Source organism: Mastigoproctus giganteus, chromosome 1, assembly GCF_048544385.1.
Source record: "Mastigoproctus giganteus isolate SK-2022 chromosome 1, ASM4854438v1, whole genome shotgun sequence".
NCBI lineage: Eukaryota > Metazoa > Arthropoda > Arachnida > Uropygi > Thelyphonidae > Mastigoproctus > Mastigoproctus giganteus.
In genome coordinates this window covers 274098823-274118599 of record NC_143575.1, presented here as the reverse complement: position 1 = coordinate 274118599, position 19777 = coordinate 274098823, and the positions used below count along the sequence as shown (strand labels likewise).

Here is a 19777-nt window from a genome sequence, read left to right as displayed (position 1 = left end):
TATTATGAGTTGGTTTTGTTGTTTTGAATAAGCACCGGCACGCACATGCACACACTGTGATCTGTGAAGTCTTTTCAAACAAACACCGCACCCCTTCAGGGCTAAAATACCTTGAACTTAGTATTTCCTTATGGATGCCGAGAACTCGTGAGAAAATGAGGGGGCGGGAGGCCGGCCACCTGGCGGTCGTGACAAGAACGACCTTGCCTCGTTCAAACTGCGATCGGCAGATTAAGCTTTGCTATGGAGGGTAGGCGGGTTCTTTACCAGGCACGTGAGCTGCCAAAGAGATCGTTACGACGTCGTTAACATATTTCGTGCGCCTCCAACTAGTAAGAATCACTTTGTCCACTGAAAATAGCTCCGGGGTTCCTAAAAAATATGCTTCCTGCATCCCTCCTGATGGTGGTATCAAGTGTTTCACCTCTGACCCTCCTCCCCGAAATCGGTGGAGACCAAATTGCTGGGTTGCTTCCATAGAGCAATTGGTAAATGAAGAAGTGTGTGCGCAACAGTTCTGTAGCGCTAATTTTCAACCAGATGGTGGCAAGGGGCACGCTCTCGAAATGTCAATTCTGCCTGCTGAATGCCTCCATTAAATGCAGGCATCCATTTGAACCTTCCCCTGGAACGAAACCAATTTGGTTTCGAGAATGAAATCTCAAATATTTATTTGTATTAAGTTTTTTTAATAGTCAAAGTCAGAATGATTAATACGCAAAAGTGGGCATTATCTACATGTCTCAAGTCCTCGTGGGTAGCACAGTTGGTAGAATCACCATCCTCCCAACACCAGGTGGAAAACACCTGAATTCGAGTCCCGTCGTTGATGGGAGGAATTCTTATGGGCCTTTTTCACAACGTAGCTGAGTTAGTTGGTCTCATACGAGGGTTTTTTCTCCCTGAAAATCTGGTTTTTCGTTCAACAAACAGAAAATCGACTAAAGAACACAAGCAATTTACAGACAGTATACAAGGAGCAATATGGCCCTAGTTGCTGATGCTTTTGAAACCTTATTAAAACAACAACATCATGTCACAGAGTAGTGGCATTGCCAATTTTGAACGTTTTGTTAATTTTTAAACCTCTCGATAACTATTGTTTTTAGACAACACTATAGTAAACAATCTCCAAGTTAAATCTGGTGACCTGTGCGATTATTTTGCAGGTCTACAATGGTTCATTCTAGTGATTGTCCAGGAAATATTTCATCCAGATATTGTTGAACAGCAAACCAATGAGGACGTCCACCATCCTACATAAATATTTTTCTTTTGAAATTGTGAGTTAACAAACTCATTAGAGGTGCTTTGCCACCAGTCTGCAGTACCGCTGCTATCCAAGGAAAACATTGCACGCCCTTCCTCAACGCGCAAATTTTCCCATACCATATCCTCATGTACGCAAATTATTCTAAAGATTAATAGAATCAACGTAAGTCTTCTCTCTTAGTTTGGTTTTCCCAAGTAGCGCACTTTGGTATAATCACCATCCTCCACACACCGGATGTAAAGGCCTGAGTTCGAATCCCGTCAACAACGCAAGAAATTTATAAGGGCTTTTTCACAATGCTGATAAGGTTGCATAATGTATTCTCCCAGAATTCAATATGCTGACACCTCATATCCTTACTTGCTTGGCCCTTACACACTTGCGTAATTATAATCGAAATGGAATTGCTTTCGTGACCAAACTGAAATCTTTCAACCCACTAAGTGGGTCGCGACTGGCGACCCCATGGTTGAAGTTTACTTTTCTGGAGACACAACGAGGACATCTTCTTTATCTTCTCAAAAGAGATTTCTTAGTTACGTCACTGTTAACTTCAAAGCGTGCTTTGACCAGTCAGCTTTCATTAATAAACAGACAAATGATGCTCCGAAGCCCTAAACAAAGTGCAGGAAGTCTTTGTTGATAGGGGAAGAGACAACAGGAATCTTAATGACTTAGGAACAAGTGATTCCTGTCCACATCTTGGGGGGAGGGTTGAGAAGCTATCGTTGTTTTGACCCGGAGCAGGTCACTAGCGGAGAAAAGAAAGATCAACCTTTTACAATTATCTCTTTCTCCATCTGAAACCTCAACAATGTATTTTCTCCACGAAGATGTCTAGGTCATCGGATAGCTGGATCAGCAGATTTGGGTTAAGGTTTGAACCCCTAGTCATAGTCAGCTTCGACGTGGTGTTCTGCCGGTGGGAAAAGCACGGTGAGAGTTTTAAAACACATCTCGTCATCACGACCCTCACCTTGACAGCCGTCCTATATACTTGTCACGGATGAAGTGTCGTTTTAATGTCGCTAACAGGTCCGCATCCCGTTTGTCAGTGCGCGAAATGCTCACCATGTAGGTCACCCGAACTTTCCACCGATCAAGGAAACCCTGTTCTTGCACAATGACACCAGATAAGACAGATCCGCATCGTGGTCGCTGATGGAGAGAACGAGGAAGCAGCGGCTGAAAAGAAGAACGATTTATAAGAGCGAAATGCGTTCAGTGGGGCCATCTGGCTGTTAATTGTTCTGCCATTTATCCATCGTATGTCTCAGAGGTCACCTTTCTGCAGCGCTGTTTACCTTGACCTTAGCAGAGGACATACGAAACAGCGGCGGGGAGATCATCGTTGCATGTCACGAGACGCGCAGTCCCCCGGCCCGATGGACGCTGTTCCCCTTGAGTGGATGAGAACGCAGGAGCGTATCGCCTGCCACTATCTTTCCGATTGCACAGTTTTGTTTGCTAAAACAGCCCCATTCATGCGTCCTTCAGTTCGTAAAGGGTTGATTTATCTCCACACTTCCTAATTTTGTGCACACCGTCAAAACTACAAACAGGTAGAAATGCTGTCGCCTGCAGAGTCATCATTAAGAGGACTCTGTTGACTGATGATCTTATCAGCACTGAACAACAATAAGTTTTCATCAATGATCAATACCAAAATTCAATTCTTCTTCTGGAGCTGGGATAAAGAGGAGTCCGAAGAGTCAGAGGAACTGAAGATATTAATGATTACGTGTGGGCTATTTTGAACTAACAACTATGATGGAATAAAATATATATATTCATCGTGGTATTGGGCGAGTGAGTTCCCGTTCAGTTCTGCAATTGCCTCTGTTGTATACCAACATCCCAGGAAGTGAATACGTTTCATATGTTGATAGGAAAAGTTACTCCAGTGGAGTTTTTCAATCAAGATTGATTATGAAATGTTATCACCAAGATTGATGATAAGATTGAGCAATTTCTGAACAATCATGAAGGGCTGATTGCATTTCTCTGCTTGTTCTAAAAACCCTATACTTCTGAACTTGCTGCTGTCCTTTTTCTCCTTTTTACACTTTCCAATTCCAATGTAGTTTTTGCTTCTGCTTGGAAATTTGTTCAACCAGTTCCCAAACTGGGTGACGACTCCCTTCCTTCCAATTATCGTCCCCATTCCGCTTACCTCTACTCCTTTCAAAGTCATGAAGAATTCCATCAATCGCTGACCTTAAACTATTTCCCAACCTTCAATTTGATCATCGATCGTCAATACGGATTATATGAGATTTTCACTGGAAAAACCTTGGCTTGTGTTAGTCATCCTTAGAAAAATTCCATGAATTTGGAGAAACTAAAACTGTTGTCCTGAATATTTCCGTCAGGGTTCCTCAAGGTTTTGTCCTTTTACCCACTCATTTCCTTCTTTACATAAATGAACCTTCCATTAACTACAGATCTTATCCATACTTTGTCTGATGACAATTCATTACCTTCCACTTTATAGTTCAATAAACTCCGCTTTCTGAAAATAGATACAACTTCTTGAATATCCATCACGTTCCTTAAATGCTGATCTCCAGGTAATTATCCAATGGGGGTGAAGAAACCTATTTAACTTCAATCCTCCAGAACCCATTGTTGTCTTATTTCGCGGTCTGCTGCTTCCATGCTCATCTTAAACAGAACAGCAGTTTCTAGATAAGACCTACAACTTATCTCTATTGGGAATTAATCTGACTTCTGTTTTGGCAATCTTATATGCAAATCTCTCTCTTCTAATGTCCCTTAGAAATTTTAGATGCAAAGATGCTCAGACGCATCTTTGCATCTAAGATACTGACTCAACATCCATTTGTTGTCAAACTCTAAACTCATAGAACTAACTTTTTCTCTTTCTTATTTATCCCTTCTTAATCTGCTCGAACAACACAGTGGTTATTATCACTCCAGGACCTTTTTATGGGCTTTTTTTTCATTCCATGGCTGAGTAACTCAGTCTCAGGAGTGGACAGAAAAGATCCCCTCCTTCGGGATTTTTTGTCCAGTGAAACAGGCAGCTTAACCACATATGGACATAATACGCATTGACTTATAAGTTGGACTTAGGTGATCATAATATGACCAATAAAAATCCTCTCTACTTCTGTACTGTGCAACAACCTTCCATCAACCTATAGGGATTCAGCCGAAACTTGCGTGATAGAGCAGTGGCACCATCTACTGATGTATCAAATGTTCATTCGTCTTATAAGATAATTAGGATTATATATAACATTACAGGGATGAAAATTGGCATCTTTGCCACCCTTCAGAGGCTGGTGGAACTAGAAAAAAGTGGTCCACAGAGGAAGGGTACCATTTTTTTCTCAGAGAGTTCCTGTCGTTAAATCTTCAGAGACCACAAATGTGACTTAAATAAAGGTGAGACCGTTCCAGATTATTTGTGGTGCAGTGGGTGACCCAAAAGTGTTTCAAACATGGCTTCCGATTGTCTCCAACGGTATAAAGAGACAATACAGTTCCCATGTGGGGTTTTCATTGTACCCGACTTTTACGTAGGAATGCCGGAAGTGGGTGGAGTATCCGAGGATCGCTTGATAGGGTTCGATGAGAACTGTAATTAAACGCACGGACCATTGTCGGAGATGCTCCGACAGTCGATTGTTCTTGGTGCCACCGGATCGTAGTAGCTGCGTGTTTCGTGATTGCCGCTTTGCTTCCCAGTGAGGAGCAAGCGCGAGGATGTAGGTCGCGAATGTATTTCTCCTTTAGGACCGCTCAAAGGTCAGAGGAGGTAATGAAGCATCTATTATACGTGTCTGTATTGGCATATCGTATATGCGTGCAATCACTGGGGGTCGCCACTAATTATTCAGAATACAAAGATCTCGTGCTTTTAACCACTCTAGGTTAATATCTATTGTATGAAGTTATTTTACCGATGTTTTGGTCTAAGAGACCAATTGTGATGGTAACCTCTACAAGACTTCGGTAATTATTAGGTAAAAAGATTTGTTATTGGGTCAGTGGTGGCTGATAGCGGTGGTTTTTCGTTCACTTATAGATAATTAAAGGAAAGGCATCTCACAAAGGAGTTCCATCTTTTGTATATGCAAATGATAACTTTGTCGATGACCTCCCTATCTCTACAGGATATTGTTGGATAAATCATCGATAGAACACATTGGGCTTTCCTGGCAACCTGTTTACACTGCTCAGAGAGCCTTATATCTGCTCTTATCGTAACTCCAAGATCCCTTTCTTCTTCTTCTACTGCTTTTGATTCAATCCCACCAAGTGTATAAGTTACTTTGGGGGTTCCTATTCCACAATTGTAAGACCTTTCATTTTGATGCATTAAAAGTAGTGTGATGATATTGATGTCATTGAGGAAACAATGAATATGGTTGGTTGTCATGACATTTTGAAAAGTTCTGCCTTATCTGCATTGTTGCATTTCTTTGGAGATGCGAATATTGCTATGGCAGACACAAATATGGCTAACCTCCATGTCATAATGTACAGTTGATACAAGAGTGAGTTTAGGAGAATAATGTGGCGAACCTGTCCACATCTCAATCCAATTAAGACCACATCTCAATCGGAATCAGTCCAATCCCATTGACTCGGTTCCCAGAGTTACCTGCATGGTTGGAAGAGTGTATATATATATATATATATATGTAATTATTATTATTAGTAGTAGTAGTAGTAGTAATGGTAGTGGCAAATGATGCAAGAAAGCAAGCTTATACAGCTTCACCCAAAAAAAAGCCAACACTTCCCATTTCATTGGTCCAATCCCTCTAACAGTTTATCTAGTTCTTCTTTGAATTTATTCAGACTACCCACCTCAACAAAACCTAATGGGGGTTTATTCCAACAATCACCCACCCCCTGAATGCAGCAAACTTCCGCACATCTATCCCATAACCATCCTTTCTCAAGTTTGAGCAAGAGGTAGGAAGGCTTCCATCAGCATTGGTTGCTCAGTTCATTCAAAATCAAAGTCTTAAACACCTCAGTCAGATCACTTCGCAGGTGATCTGATTGAATCTAGTTGTCTTTTCTCTGTACCCGTTCCAGCAGCTGTGCATCCTTTATAAAACGAGGCCTCCACACCTGTATGCGGTATTCAAGATGCAGCCTAACCATTGCATTATAAAAAGGGATAATCACTTCCGTATCCTTGATAGCAATGTTCCTGTATACCCTATACAAACCCAATGTGTTGTCCTGGCAGCCTAGTCTGCACTGCCCAGAGAGCTTTATATCCGACTTCACAATTACCCCCCCCCCCAGGTCTTTTTCATTCTCAACTATCCTGAGTGTAGTACCACACAGTTGGTACGATACTCTGGGTTACTGCCACCTATATGCAGTACTTTGCATTTGTCAATGTTAAACTTCAGTTGCCACTTCTCAGTCCATCTGCCTAATTTGTCTAAATCTTATTGCAGTAGCAAATCCTGATTAATATGATTATCCATCCTGCCACCCTTCATATTAACTGCATACTTATACATTAAGACTGATATGCTTTCATCAATATCATTAATAAATATAGAAACAACAATGGGCCCAGAACTGAACCCTGGGGGACTCCGCTAATAACATTAGTCCAAGAAGAGCAGTTCCCACTGTTACATATAAGTAATTATATATATCTGAGATCGATTTTCTGTTTGCTGGACAAAACATCCGAGTTTCCGGGAGAAAAAGCCACCCCACCCTCGTCTGAGACTGACTAACTCAGCCACGTATATAAAAAAAAAAAAACTAAATAAATAAATAAAATTTTTCTAATTATTAGTAAAAGAATATATTTAGTAGTACGTTATCAAGGGCTGCCACTATTAAGTACATCCAAATAACAATCAGTGGAACTACCTGTTTCTGATTATTATCTGCCTGTAACCAGATTCGCCGGTGCTCCTAAAATCCTACTACAACAACTCTAAGCATTCTGTGCACTGTTGATGTAAATTTTCTTCAGTTGATGTCGAATTGAGTCCTTGTCAGAGGGCACAGTTCACTTTCTCATCTGTTGAAGCCATTTTATTTCAATTACCTTTCCAATGCATTTTAAAGATTCTTTTAATTGCGTATCGAAACATGGACAAAAAGTGGACTCAAACGTGACAACACTAACAGGGATGCATTCCAGGATACTGAAGGAAGGGGGGGGGGGACTTAGGGAAGATACTTCTGAGTCCAACCTGGGAAATCTGCTAGCGTGTTTTCACTTCCTAATCGACGGCAACAGATGGCGCTCTTTCACCATTCACAACTTACCGTCAACCGGAAGCCTCGTGCAACACGTATCCGGTCGAGGGTCCTTACTCTGGGAAATGGGTTGCATTAACTACACGGGAAGCGGTGCTTACGGTAATTTATCCGAAAATTGTCTTTAAATCCACACGCCCGAAGAACGTGTTGCCTTGGCAACAGCAGCAAAAAAAAAAAAAAAACCAAACTCGTCTCGTTCCATTGTTGTGTGACGTCAGCGTGTGAACAATGCACGTTCTACACTTTCCCACGGTAATTGGTACTTTGGGGCCGTGTTGATTTTCTTTTTTATTTATTTATTATTTTTTTAATTCCTGTTTTACCAATCGAAGCGTTGCTGAGAAGAAATTTCCGTCGAAAATTCACTTAGATGGCAGACGACAGACAGAATTTTTTGAAGTTCTGTTTGCCGTTTGGTTTTTTGGTAGTGGACAGACCGGCCTTGGACACTGCCCTTGCAGCCAAATATAGCGAAATGCTGCGATAAGTTGGCCATATCATCTCGTGCAATTAGAACATACATTTTCTGTTTGGCGTGCATTTTTTGCTGAGAGATAGAGAAGTCTGGGGGGGGGGGTTGATATTGCCCTTTTCTCCAAGTTGAGGCTAATTTTTGCTCCGAAGATAAGAACTCGCGCAGAGGAGAACGGGGACAAATGAAAGAAGAGATTTTATCTTTCATTTATTGATCAGGCAGCAGACTTAGCACAGATCAAAAAATACACTGCTCAACAAAATTAATAGGACCAGCAGAAAACGTGGTATAACTCGTGCAGCTTGCGATGAAGCGGGCAAAAATTGGCTTCAGTTCTGTTCTGTGATGAGTCCTGTTTTAGCCTACAAACAGATTCTAGACGTCATTCCATCTAGATAGAACAAGGAATGCGGTATCATGCCACCAACGTCAGAAAAAAGGACAGTTACGGTGGAAGTGGTGTTCTGCAACAGCACATAGAGCTGTTGGCAGAGGAATATCTTGAAACTGAAGATATCCAAAGACTGCCTTGGCCAGCATGATCAGCAGACTTAAGCGCGATCGAAGACGTGTGGGATGACCTTGAGAGCCAACTGCTCAGTCACTTGGTGAGCTAAGATCTGCGCTGGTGGAAGAATGGGATTTGCTGCCCCAGAATCTTAAAGACACCCTTATATTAAGCATGGTTCACCGCTGTCTAGTCATTGGAGGGGATCATAGGCCGTACTCATATATCATGAGACCATATTTTCGAGCATCTTCTGTAATGTGACCGTTTAGGTAATTCTTATACAACCCAATAAATGCCCCTTATACCTGTCCGAAGTTTCTAATTTCATGATTATTTTATGGTACACCACCATACCAAATTTTGTTCCACTTCATCGCAAGCTGCACGTGTTCTGTTAATTTTGTCGAGCAGTGTATTGTTTTCAACTGGTAAAGATGGCCGGTTTGGTTGAAGGACTTTACCAATCAGAGGAGTTTTGCAAAGGTCTGTGGATAGTTCTTGTGAATTGAAAATCCACAAGGACTGCCCACAGACCTCTTAACTGTCGTGTTAATTCGCGTGTTTGGGAATATTTGACTGGGGGGGGGAGGGTAACTGCGGGTGTCTATTCTCGAAGACCTTAAGAAAACAACGAACTAAAAGATATCTTTACATCATTCGGATCACGTCTTTCGAAGTGGAACACTCGCTTTCCTCAGCGAGGGCGTGTTGCACGTGCGATTTTACGAACCCGTTTGCTGGGTGGGGATGGGCAATGGTGTTGTGCCAGTAGGTGTGTTCTACGAATGTGGTTTATAATTATGCGTCTTGTACCGAGTCCAGTTTCGCCTTTGTTCGTAGCCATTTCGCAATCAGGTATTTAATTCCAGAGATAATTATCGGTGCAACGGAGGTCAACAATGCCGACGGATATGTGGCCTCGTGAGAATTAATGATGCTCTTTTCATAAACCGTGTTAACCCTCCCCTTTCTTTCTTCCACCCCCAGAGAACACAAACGTGAAGGTTCTGATACAATGGTTGTGATTGTTGTCTCTTTCTTAAAAGGTGCTGCCTGGTCACCTTTTAAGGTTTCAGCTACTGACTATACATGAATATTACTGGATAATATATAAATCTGCCCTCCCCACCCAATGAGTTGTACTTTAAACCTTCAAGAAGAGTTCCTTCCCCTGCTGGTCATATGGTGAAGTGCATTTATTTTTAGCAAATCATAAAGGACTGAAAATAGGTTCCTCATTACAACGCGTATTGACATACTAGTAGAATAACAGAAACCTATATATAGGTTCCGCGTGTGTACATAATAAAATAGATTATAAATCCCGATGTTGAGGCCCTTGTAGGTAGCACATTTGGTAAGATCGCCATCCTCCCCACACCAGGTGTAAAAGACTTGAGTTCGAGTCTCGTCCATGACTGGAGGAATTTTTATGGGTCTTTTTCACAACATGGCCGAGTTAGTCGGTCTCAGGCAAGGGCAGCATGGAGTTTTTTCCCCCAGAAAGTCGGGTTTTTTTGTCCAGCAAACAGAAAATCGACTACAAAACACACCCAATTTACAGACAATATACACGGAGCAATATGGCCTTAGTTGCTGATGCTCCTAAAACCCCACTACAACAACAACATCTTGAAGTGGAGAAAACCATGTTTTGTCTCCAAAGCAATGCATCTCTTACCTCTCCTGTCATGAAGTTTGGGTGACATGTTTTGAGTCTATGACAGACATCATTATAGGTCGTACAGAGTTACTTATTGGTAACTCCAGAAGACATCCGAATCAGCTAGTATATAAGCTGGTTGTCATGAATCTACCAACTAGCGAGTGGAAGAAATCCGAGTAGCATGTATGTAGGAAGCGTTGTCGAGTCCCTGTTAAATCAAGGAGCTAGGAATATTTAGGTGTGGGGACATAATGTCCAAAATTTTCATTTACTCATATACGTTCTCCCCTCTACTTTTACTTTATCTAATGAGTGCAAGTTGAATAGTCTATTTAATAGAACCATCTTATCTGCGAAAAGATCTGAACCCTCCAAAAGCATCCAAAAAACTTCCATTTATTGAAAGCCATTTACCCATGTTTTTAGATAAATATGCTGAGGCTGTTCAAAATAACAATACCAGAGCCAATCAATAACATGAGCAAGAGTAAGTTCTCATGAAGATTTTTCAGGAGTTGCAACGGATGGTTACTGAAGATGATGAGGTTATGCACAAGGCGGATGAGACATGGCTTCATCATTTTGACCCAGAGAATAAACGACAAAGCTCTGTTTGGAAGTCTACGTCATCGCCAACACCGAAAAAAGCAAATGTTGTAGCTTCTGCAGGAAAGTTTATGGTCATCTCTCTTTTGACATTCAAGGAATGGTTTTCAGCATGTTGTGTCCCGTCATACAACTGTTACGGTCCCTTACTACAGAATTGTATTCCACACTTTGCGGATCACATTCGTCGCAAACGACCACAACTGCACGCAGGTGAGAGGATGCTGCATCACGACAATGCGAGACCTCCATTGGAGGCGATTCTCAAACGCATGTTAAAAAAACGGCTTCCACCATTTTTCAAATTAAATCCTGCTCACTTGTCAAAGAAATCATATATTTAAATTTCGCCAAGCAAAATCTGAATTCACCTTGACACTTAGCAAATCCTCATTTCACATACAAAGTCATGCGTTAATTCCAGAAAAACTCACTGAAAATCACCAGAATCGGTGCCCCAAACAAAAGATCCCTCATGCTGACACCACTACGCTAACATTGTCTTCTTCAACAAGGCCCATTGGGTTGGCTTTTTCTCTAAAAATCAAAATCAATGTCCCATTAGGAAAGAAACTTAAAGGTGGAACTCAAAAAACAGTACTTTTCTTATTCATTGATAAAACCAAACAAAGAATTGGTTTTTGATATAATAAACTCCTGGATATTCTCCACTGTAGAAAGTCCTAGTGTTCATACTGTTGTCCAATTCGGCTAAAAGGTTTAGATCCAATCTCACAGTCTGAAAATCTCATACCTCTTTGACTGGAGGGACACTAAGGTTTTTCAAGAGTAGACCCATCCTCGACGAAATTACAAGCAACTTTAATTTACCAGAAAGCCATTTTACCATACAAAACAGAAAGCCTTAGACAGTCCGAAAATTAGAACGTGATACAGAAGACTAAATAGTCAACCCATACGCGTAAGTCAATAGTGGTTGAATGCACAGATTTACGATGTGAAATTTTGGCATGTTCTACCTCCAAATACCAAAAGGTCTTCAGGAGTATAGCTCCTATTTGGGAAAAATGATTTTTAAAATTTACCTTGGAATAAAACACGATACCCATGAACTTCACAGAAGAACATTTATCAATTGTTCATCTTAGATATGGAGCTGGACTGGAACAGGTGAGCAATTTTACAATTAGGTTCTGCAATGAAAGCGAACTACCACCTTAACCAAAATGCAGCCTCTGCAACGGAAAAGGATTCCAAACAATCCCATAAGAACAGTTCAAACAAAAATGTCACAATATGAATATTAACCACGAAACCGCAATCTTAAAACAGCTGTAGTGTTCAACTAGTTATGCCCTCCAAAGAGTCCAAAAAAGACAAGGCCCATTTGAAGGCAAGAGATCATGCTGTTGTAGGGCTTTAAGCGCATCAGCGACATAGACAATAATAGATTTGCCTGTTTTTCTGGATGAAAAACCCGAATTTTGGGAAGGAAGTAAACATTGCTCTCTCGCCTGAGGTCGACTAACTCGGCCACCCTATGGGAAAAAGACTGATAAAAATTCCTCGCGTAAATAAGTTGGAGGACAGTGCTTATATGCAATGTGCCATCTGCAAGGGCAAGCGAACATGAATAGTGCTAGCAAAGTGATATCTCTATCCAAAAGATAGATCAAGTTAATCCATAACCCATCTCTTGCAAAAGTCTCTCCAATCTCTGTCGAACAGATATTCAGTTTCCGCCTTGGCCACTGTTCTTCTGATTTAGTATCTGTAATTCTCCAACTCTCTTCCAAAGCAATCCGAACACGTGCCACAACTAGTCAACAGAGGTTAAACCTTGTGGATATTTGGGAGTTATGATTGCAGCGGTTGCGATAGTGGGGACAGGGTGTTGCACTCCACAAATTCAAAGAACTGACAAAGAGGATAAGAACCTTTGAGAAGAACAAAAAGCAGTTCACTTCATCGTTGACAGGTGGTCACGATAAAGTGAACTTGGAAATATTAATTGAAGCATGATTTCCCATATTTATTTTCATTTTTATTTTTCATTTCTAGTTATGACAAAGTCGACCCCAAACTGGGTTTTTGGCGCATTGCACGCCGCTTGGACATTTTTTTAATGAAAGTCCCCAATTAACCGTACAAAGAAGTCTTTTGCTGTAGATTGAAGAATGGAAAATGAGGGTTAATCACCAGGATAGGTATTCCAAGGGAGATTAGCAATTATTAGCATCCAATGCGTTTATCAGGAAATCATCGCGACTAAATCGTAACAAAAATCTCGAGCGAACCTCCATGCACGGTACGTGACAGACGCTTAGTTCCGAAAGTGGGACGCTGCTTGTTAAACTCTTTTCTTTTTTTATTCCACGGGTCTCGTTTCTTGTAGATGAAATCGTATCACGCACAACCCTCTTTCTCAACGTGCTGCTGATCTGAAAGTTGCGGTTTGGGGCTTACGTTCGGCTCTCTTTAATTAGTAGATATCTCTTATTGGCAATGGCATCATTAACCTGGAACAGCAGAGGATTAACGGGAAGAAAGACCACAAAGGGTGTTAACGAAGTTCAGACTAATTTGCACTCTTCAGAGAGGGGAAACGCCCATGGACAGAGACAGTTTAGTGAGTCAAACTGAGTGGTTAAAAGATCAAGGACTGTCGAGAATAAAAAGATGTGGTCCTAGTGGATAAGTTTAGAACCACATCTTTTTCATTGTAGTCCTTGAAGACGTTGTCCTAAGCTTATCGTTATTCTAGAGAAAACAGTTCCAACATAGTTTTGAACATCTGTCCTTGTGGTCTCTTATCCAAAGAGTATTGATTCTTTTTACATAATTTGGACCGGAAGTGGCCCTTATTGGCATTTCCGGTATTACAAATAGTGCGGTGTAGTCTTTCATTTCAGTATGTCACGAGGTGTGTTTCAGGAACGGCTAGGATGACCTTACGGCAGGACTATTTATGACACCACACCCGTCGGATAACGATGGTACCCAATACAAAAGCCATCCAACACTGAATAAGAACATTTTTTTTACGCGAGCGAATTGCCACACCAAAGACTGTTATTAACGTCTTTCAGAGCACACTTGCTGCAAGAGGAGGTCGCTTCCAAATCCCTCGGGAAGCTGATTCCTCCCCTCCCCACTTCCTCCATCCAGAACGCTACCTGTGTAACACCACCGAGGTCATAAGACTTCTTTATACGAAGAAGGGGGAGGGTAGAAAGGAGGGAGGTTAACAATCGAGACTTTGGATCATCCAACGCCAGGAAGTAGCCTCGTCCCCACAGATGGTAAAGAAGTAAAACTAGTCTCGTCAGACGAGCTCTGGTTTCGCATGGCTTGTTCCCAAGGAAGCCTTGTCATACGACGCTCAGCTTCTGAAACATTCACGTGAAAGAGTGTGCAACATAGAACAGTGCGTGTGTGCTATGGATTATGGCAGCTCCGTCTGGTGACCAAGGCAAATCATGGTGAGTACCCTTTTGCTGTTCGTGTCTTGTTCAGGGAACTATCTCGTCGACCTCCCCCACCCTTCAGTCACGAAATCTAGATGTTGTTTCAGATTGGGTTTCTTCAGCATTGTCCTGCAAACTTAAGTAGATGTGCTTTAAATTATACCTTGCCCACCCTTTCTCTCGATCGCGTTGTCTTTCCCCCCCAGATAAATTTAGCCTTTTAATTAAGTGGAAATTTTCAAATATTAAGTCATGTGCAGGTGATATATGTGGGGGCTTTGAACCAAGGGGTGCTACACGAATACGTTGAATAAAATTTCTAAATTACTTCAAAATTCAAAAACTTCTTGATAGATTGATCACTACCTCTCACTGTAGTATCCCTTGAAGATAAAAGCATCCTGGGGTACCGAAATTTTGAACCCAAATATACACCTCTCCTGTGGATAAAAGAGGACACTATTTGATCAAAACACATATTGTTAGTCCTGGTCACTGTTTGATCAAAAGAATTATTAGGTTTTCGTCGATTCTTTTGTTTTGGTATTTATGCAAATTCATGAAATTATTATCAGACACAATCAAGATCGTACAATGATGTCGGGGGATCCTTAGACTCCATTTTGGGGACCCCTTTCTTTTGTTATAGTTATATTATAACCATTTATGAAACTTTGTGGGGTCTTCTGTATTGAGGCCCGCGTGAGTCGCATCCAGCTACCTGCTTCCATTTTGGGCCATGAAAATGGAAGGAGGTAGCTGAATTGTGAAAATGGAAGATTTTATTCTAGGATGAAAATGTTAGGCCGAGTTGTGAAAATGGAAGATTTTCACAAATCAGATGCTCATAAAGACACCTGCCTTTTGGGATGCAGATGTCTTTCTGATTAGAGCAGATTTATGGCTACACCCTCGGGAGGAGTTCCTCCTGCATGTCGGGGTTTCTGCCCGTATGTTGTGGGGTGTTAGTCAGAGAGATTTGGGAGCTTTCTTACAATGCATATCACCAGAGAGCGCTGTTCCATTGTTTAAACGCTGCTCGACTTGTCTGTCCTTCATATATGCTCGATTGTGCGTACTTCGAATAATAATTACTCGTTCACTAAAGAAGGCTTTTGCACGTACGTTTGTAATGTGGGCCCCCAGCTAAGACGAATGCACTGGTTTCTCTCGAACTCATTCTTCCACTCCTTCGTTTACCTTTTGCCTTTCATTTTTGCTGGCCTACTTTGCCCACTCTTACAGGTAATCATGTTTCCTCCCATAATTCCCAGCGGTTATTAAATCTTTATTGGCCTATTGACGGAGGGGTGGATGGCCTTGTTAGTCACTCCAGTTGGACAGTTCCGTATTGCTCGCTTAGTGGTCTTTTTGGGTTATTTCTGTTTGTTGATTGCTGTAGTCAAGGGGAACAACCGGTGCTTCTGTTTTTTCACACAGTCCCCTCCCTCGTCCTCCACCAAGCCTACCTCCACTCAAGCAGAATCGCTAATGAGATGCGCGGTGCAACCAATGGTTTTCGGAGTGGTCAAAAGTTACTAATGAAAATAATTCCAAAAACTAACAGAAGTCAAGAATTGACAATGGCCCTCTTGCGTAGTCAAGTGAAGAATGTTTATGTTTGGTTTTTTCCTTATTAATTTCGATTATATCCAACCCTCGGTTATTTCAGCAATAGGCCAACAAGCCACCATTCTACCATTCTAAAAATACAGTTGAGATACGAGGAAATGAAAGCGTTGATCTTATTAGTATCCTGTTTATTGGTAATTATGGTAGCGTTGAGGGTCGGTGAACACCAGTCAGCCATGTTCGTATCCTTTTCCAAATTAGAACCTAATCTGATCCTTAGATCTTTCATTTATCAAAAAAAAATGACCTTTTAGACACCTTTGTTTTTTTTTTTCCTTATGTACATCCAAATCATTCTAGAACACCTCACGACCTCAGTTACCACTCTGTGCTGACTTCAAACAAAATCCCATTTGTGGTATTAAATAATTATTAAAATAAATGTTTATTAAATAAATTAATATTAAATTTATTAATAACATTATAATTATCACATTTAATAAGCGTATAAACTTTAAATAATAATAATTTATTAAATAAATATTAAAAGATTTATTGTATTAATAATTTTGAATAGAAAAAAACCAAATAATTATTTTAAACTCCAAATAATATAATATTATTACAGACAAATATTATTGCGTCCATAATAAAGTTTATCATTTTATAACGGCTTTATGATACCGTATTTTTTCGACTATAAGATCAACTCAAATTTTGAAAGCCAAAACAGATAATTCCAAATGTTAATTGCATCTCTAATAACTTAATTTGAAATATAATCTAATTTATTTGCGATTTCCCAAGTTCAGGAAAACTGAAGGCAAGGATCGTGACTAACTGCGCATGCGTCAACTCCACATTAATCTTCTCTGCTGTGATCGAATAAACCTGTCAACAATCTCATTTTCAAGACAATCTTCCTGTTGGCAACTGGAGGAAAAGTGGCCGAAGTAGGCCATCCAAATTAAGTGGAGCGACAAATAACGGTATTTATAGTGGTAATAATGGAACACATACATTTCTTAAACATTTTCTCCTTCTGTCTTCCAGGAAAATCTCATTTGGTCCAGTGCATGTACCGAGGCCTTCTATCCATCAACGATTTTTTTATATGATGGTTGGAAAAAAAAAAAATAAACTCAATTTGCTCGAACTTTTCAAATCACAAAACCAATTAAAGCGTGGATTATAATCTCCAGGTGCGAACGATTGTATATTTTATGGCCAAACGCTAAAAATTGAGATATGCGCATGAGCATTAATCAATATCCTCGAGTCAAGTGTCAATTGATGCTAAGAAAGTCCATCATGTGCAAGCGACAAGGTTTTTCAATATGGCTGACTGATAAAATGCAAAAGTTACAAAACCCTGAACTCGAGTTTGTATTTATGATTTGAAACTCGACTCTTGCGAGTCGAGTTTCGTTGTTAAAAGGTGTACATTCGCCCGGGTTGGAGGTTCATTGTACGAATATATTAATGTAATGAAATGATCGGTGTGGATAAACTGGAAGGGCCACTACCTCTAAGGGTTTGCTTTTCACTTACGTCTTGAGACATACAGAGTGTGTGCAGCTGTGACGTGGGGAATAGCTCCAGGCAACCAATTGTTACCGGAAGCTTATCTCTTCTGTAAAACATGATAACAATGAGCAGCCATGTAAAAGGATAGGGGGAAGGGGAGGGGAGGGACATCCGGTGGGCTTGATCGAGGGTCAAGTGAAAGTACCACAGAGAGTCGTTTATTATAACGTGCTGGATGGCACATGCAGCGATATTCATATTCTTGTGATTACAGTTAAATCAACTTCCACTGGTTCGCATTGAGGAACTCCTATCTCCAGAGAGCTCCACTCTGCAAACCCAAACGGCTCTCTACTATTTGGTTAAAATCCGTTTCTTCTCAAATGACCTGTTCTCCTCAGGCCGAGTTAGATAAATTACCCATTGTCACTTCACTAGGCCACCCATTTAATTGGGATCCATAGTTTACTGTCAGCGCCCTCTTATTAGAGGGTTTCGATAGTAATCAAATCTCCTTGTGGAGCGCCACAGTAAATAGGAGGTGTTTAAGAAGGTCAATACTACCTGCGATGGAGGAAGTATTTGAGCACCTTCTGTTTGCTTTAATTACTGGTTTCATGTTATTCGAGGTTGTTTGCCTCACCCCTTACATGGCTTGTCTGGTTTCTTGTAAGTTGACAAGTAGGGGTGACTCCACGTGGGAGTTTTTGACGCCAACGCCGATAGAAGAATGTTGAGTTCATGGATGTCTACAGACTAAAGCCCACACCTCCGCATTGAACCCACAAATCAAGGTAGAAAATGAATTGGAACCAGGAACAAACGAGGAAAGATATCAGATCTTACCCTTTATAGCAAAAAAAGTCCATCAGACATTGGGTTTCATTAAAACTTGAGAAGTTGCGTCTATCAACTTGCTCCGTCTGCTATGGCATACTCATGTTAAAGATTAGACTGGAAGATTGCCCATCATTCTTCGTACAATAGTTATTCAAGTAGTACATAGATATCCGACGAGAGTTAACGAATCATACCAAATCACAAAGTATGTGGTGAGACCTTTACTAGGGGCTCACCACATCCCAATCCTGCCATCCCAGAAAGAAAAATACGTCAGTTGTCATTATGAATGAGTTATCTACCATTCTTATTGGTAAAAACTTTGGACCGAAAATTTATAAAGCATTGCAGTTAGACATCTGGAAATTTTAAACGACTTTCAATGTGCTCTTGTGGGTTGCACAATTGCTTGACCCACACCGGGTGGAAAAGCCCTGGGGTCGAGTCCCGTCGATGACGAGAGGAATTTTTATTACCATTTTCATAACATGGCTGAGTTAATCAGTCTCAGGCGACAATAGCATAGTTTTTTTTCTCTCGGAAGTTCGGGGTTTTCATCCAACAAACAGCAAATCTACCACAGAACACGCGCATATGGCTTTAGTCTCTAATGCTCCTAAAAAACCAATAACAACAACCTTCAATGTCTGATTTATCAAGTAATGAGCACCGCGAGATTGTGGTCAACACCGAACACAGATTTATGTTTGGCAACTCCACGATATGTTAAGGATAAACACCAATTATCTTTATCAGTCACCAGACACCATGTTATTTCTGGAGATTCTATCTTATCTACAGGCAAAGGGGAAGGCTAAGCCAACAAAGAAACTTGTAAGGGCCTTCCTCCCCTCCCCCTACTTCTCAGGACAGCTGCTATAATGAGCCACCGGGATCGTTATTGGCTCGCACTCTACAATTCTCGTTCGACGAAAAAACGCCATGCTGGTGCCATTTTACAGAGAGTGTATTATTTCTGACTCGGCGTCAACAGAGACTTTCAGTCCATTCCTTTTCTTCCTTCTTACTTTTCTTCGATGGCCTAATTAGTTCGTTCACCCTTTGCTTGTCGCCAACGTAAAATTCCCAACCATCATTAGAAAGTCATCGAAGTTTGTATCCCACACTCGCCGAATATTCTCCCCACCTAGCGTTGCGCAGCGCGTGACCAGGTTTCCAAAGACCCCACTCCATACATGCATTGCACGCTAATGGAGAATGATCCTGAAAAAGAAACCAAGTTGCCAGATGAAAGTTGTAACCATTTTCCTAACAATTAAAAATCACGGGTCTTCACGAGGAGCTGTGATTTTTATTAAGAATCCAGTTCCACGCATCCCGGTACAATTTCTAAGGGAATTAAATTAAAACGAAAATAGAAAGAGAGAAGAAAATAGAATAAAGAGATTTTTTTACGATGTCGTTTTGATGTACGTGTCTCAGGGTGACATTCACTAACAATAAACGGGAAATACAGAATACGGAAGTCCATTTTGTTATGTAACCAACGATGGCGTTCTGATGGGATTATCTGCAGTCGAATGCGGAAATTTGTACCAATAACGCGCTTTGTTTTTTGTGGTTGTGGCGTAATGGGACG

At 40.9% G+C, this 19777-nt stretch overlaps 1 protein-coding gene across 2 annotated transcripts in view; it reads left to right on the top strand.

Moving 5' to 3' along the window:
- Positions 1 to 14172: 14172 nt before the first annotated feature.
- Cad96Cb (protocadherin Fat 4-like Cad96Ca) overlaps positions 14173 to 19777 on the top strand; it is a 49019-nt gene continuing 43414 nt past the window's right edge. For both annotated transcript variants that reach the window (XM_090386496.1, XM_090386506.1), the window contains exon 1: positions 14173 to 14253. The gene's annotated coding sequence lies outside the window, so the exon portion shown is untranslated. The remainder of the gene's footprint in view (positions 14254 to 19777) is intronic.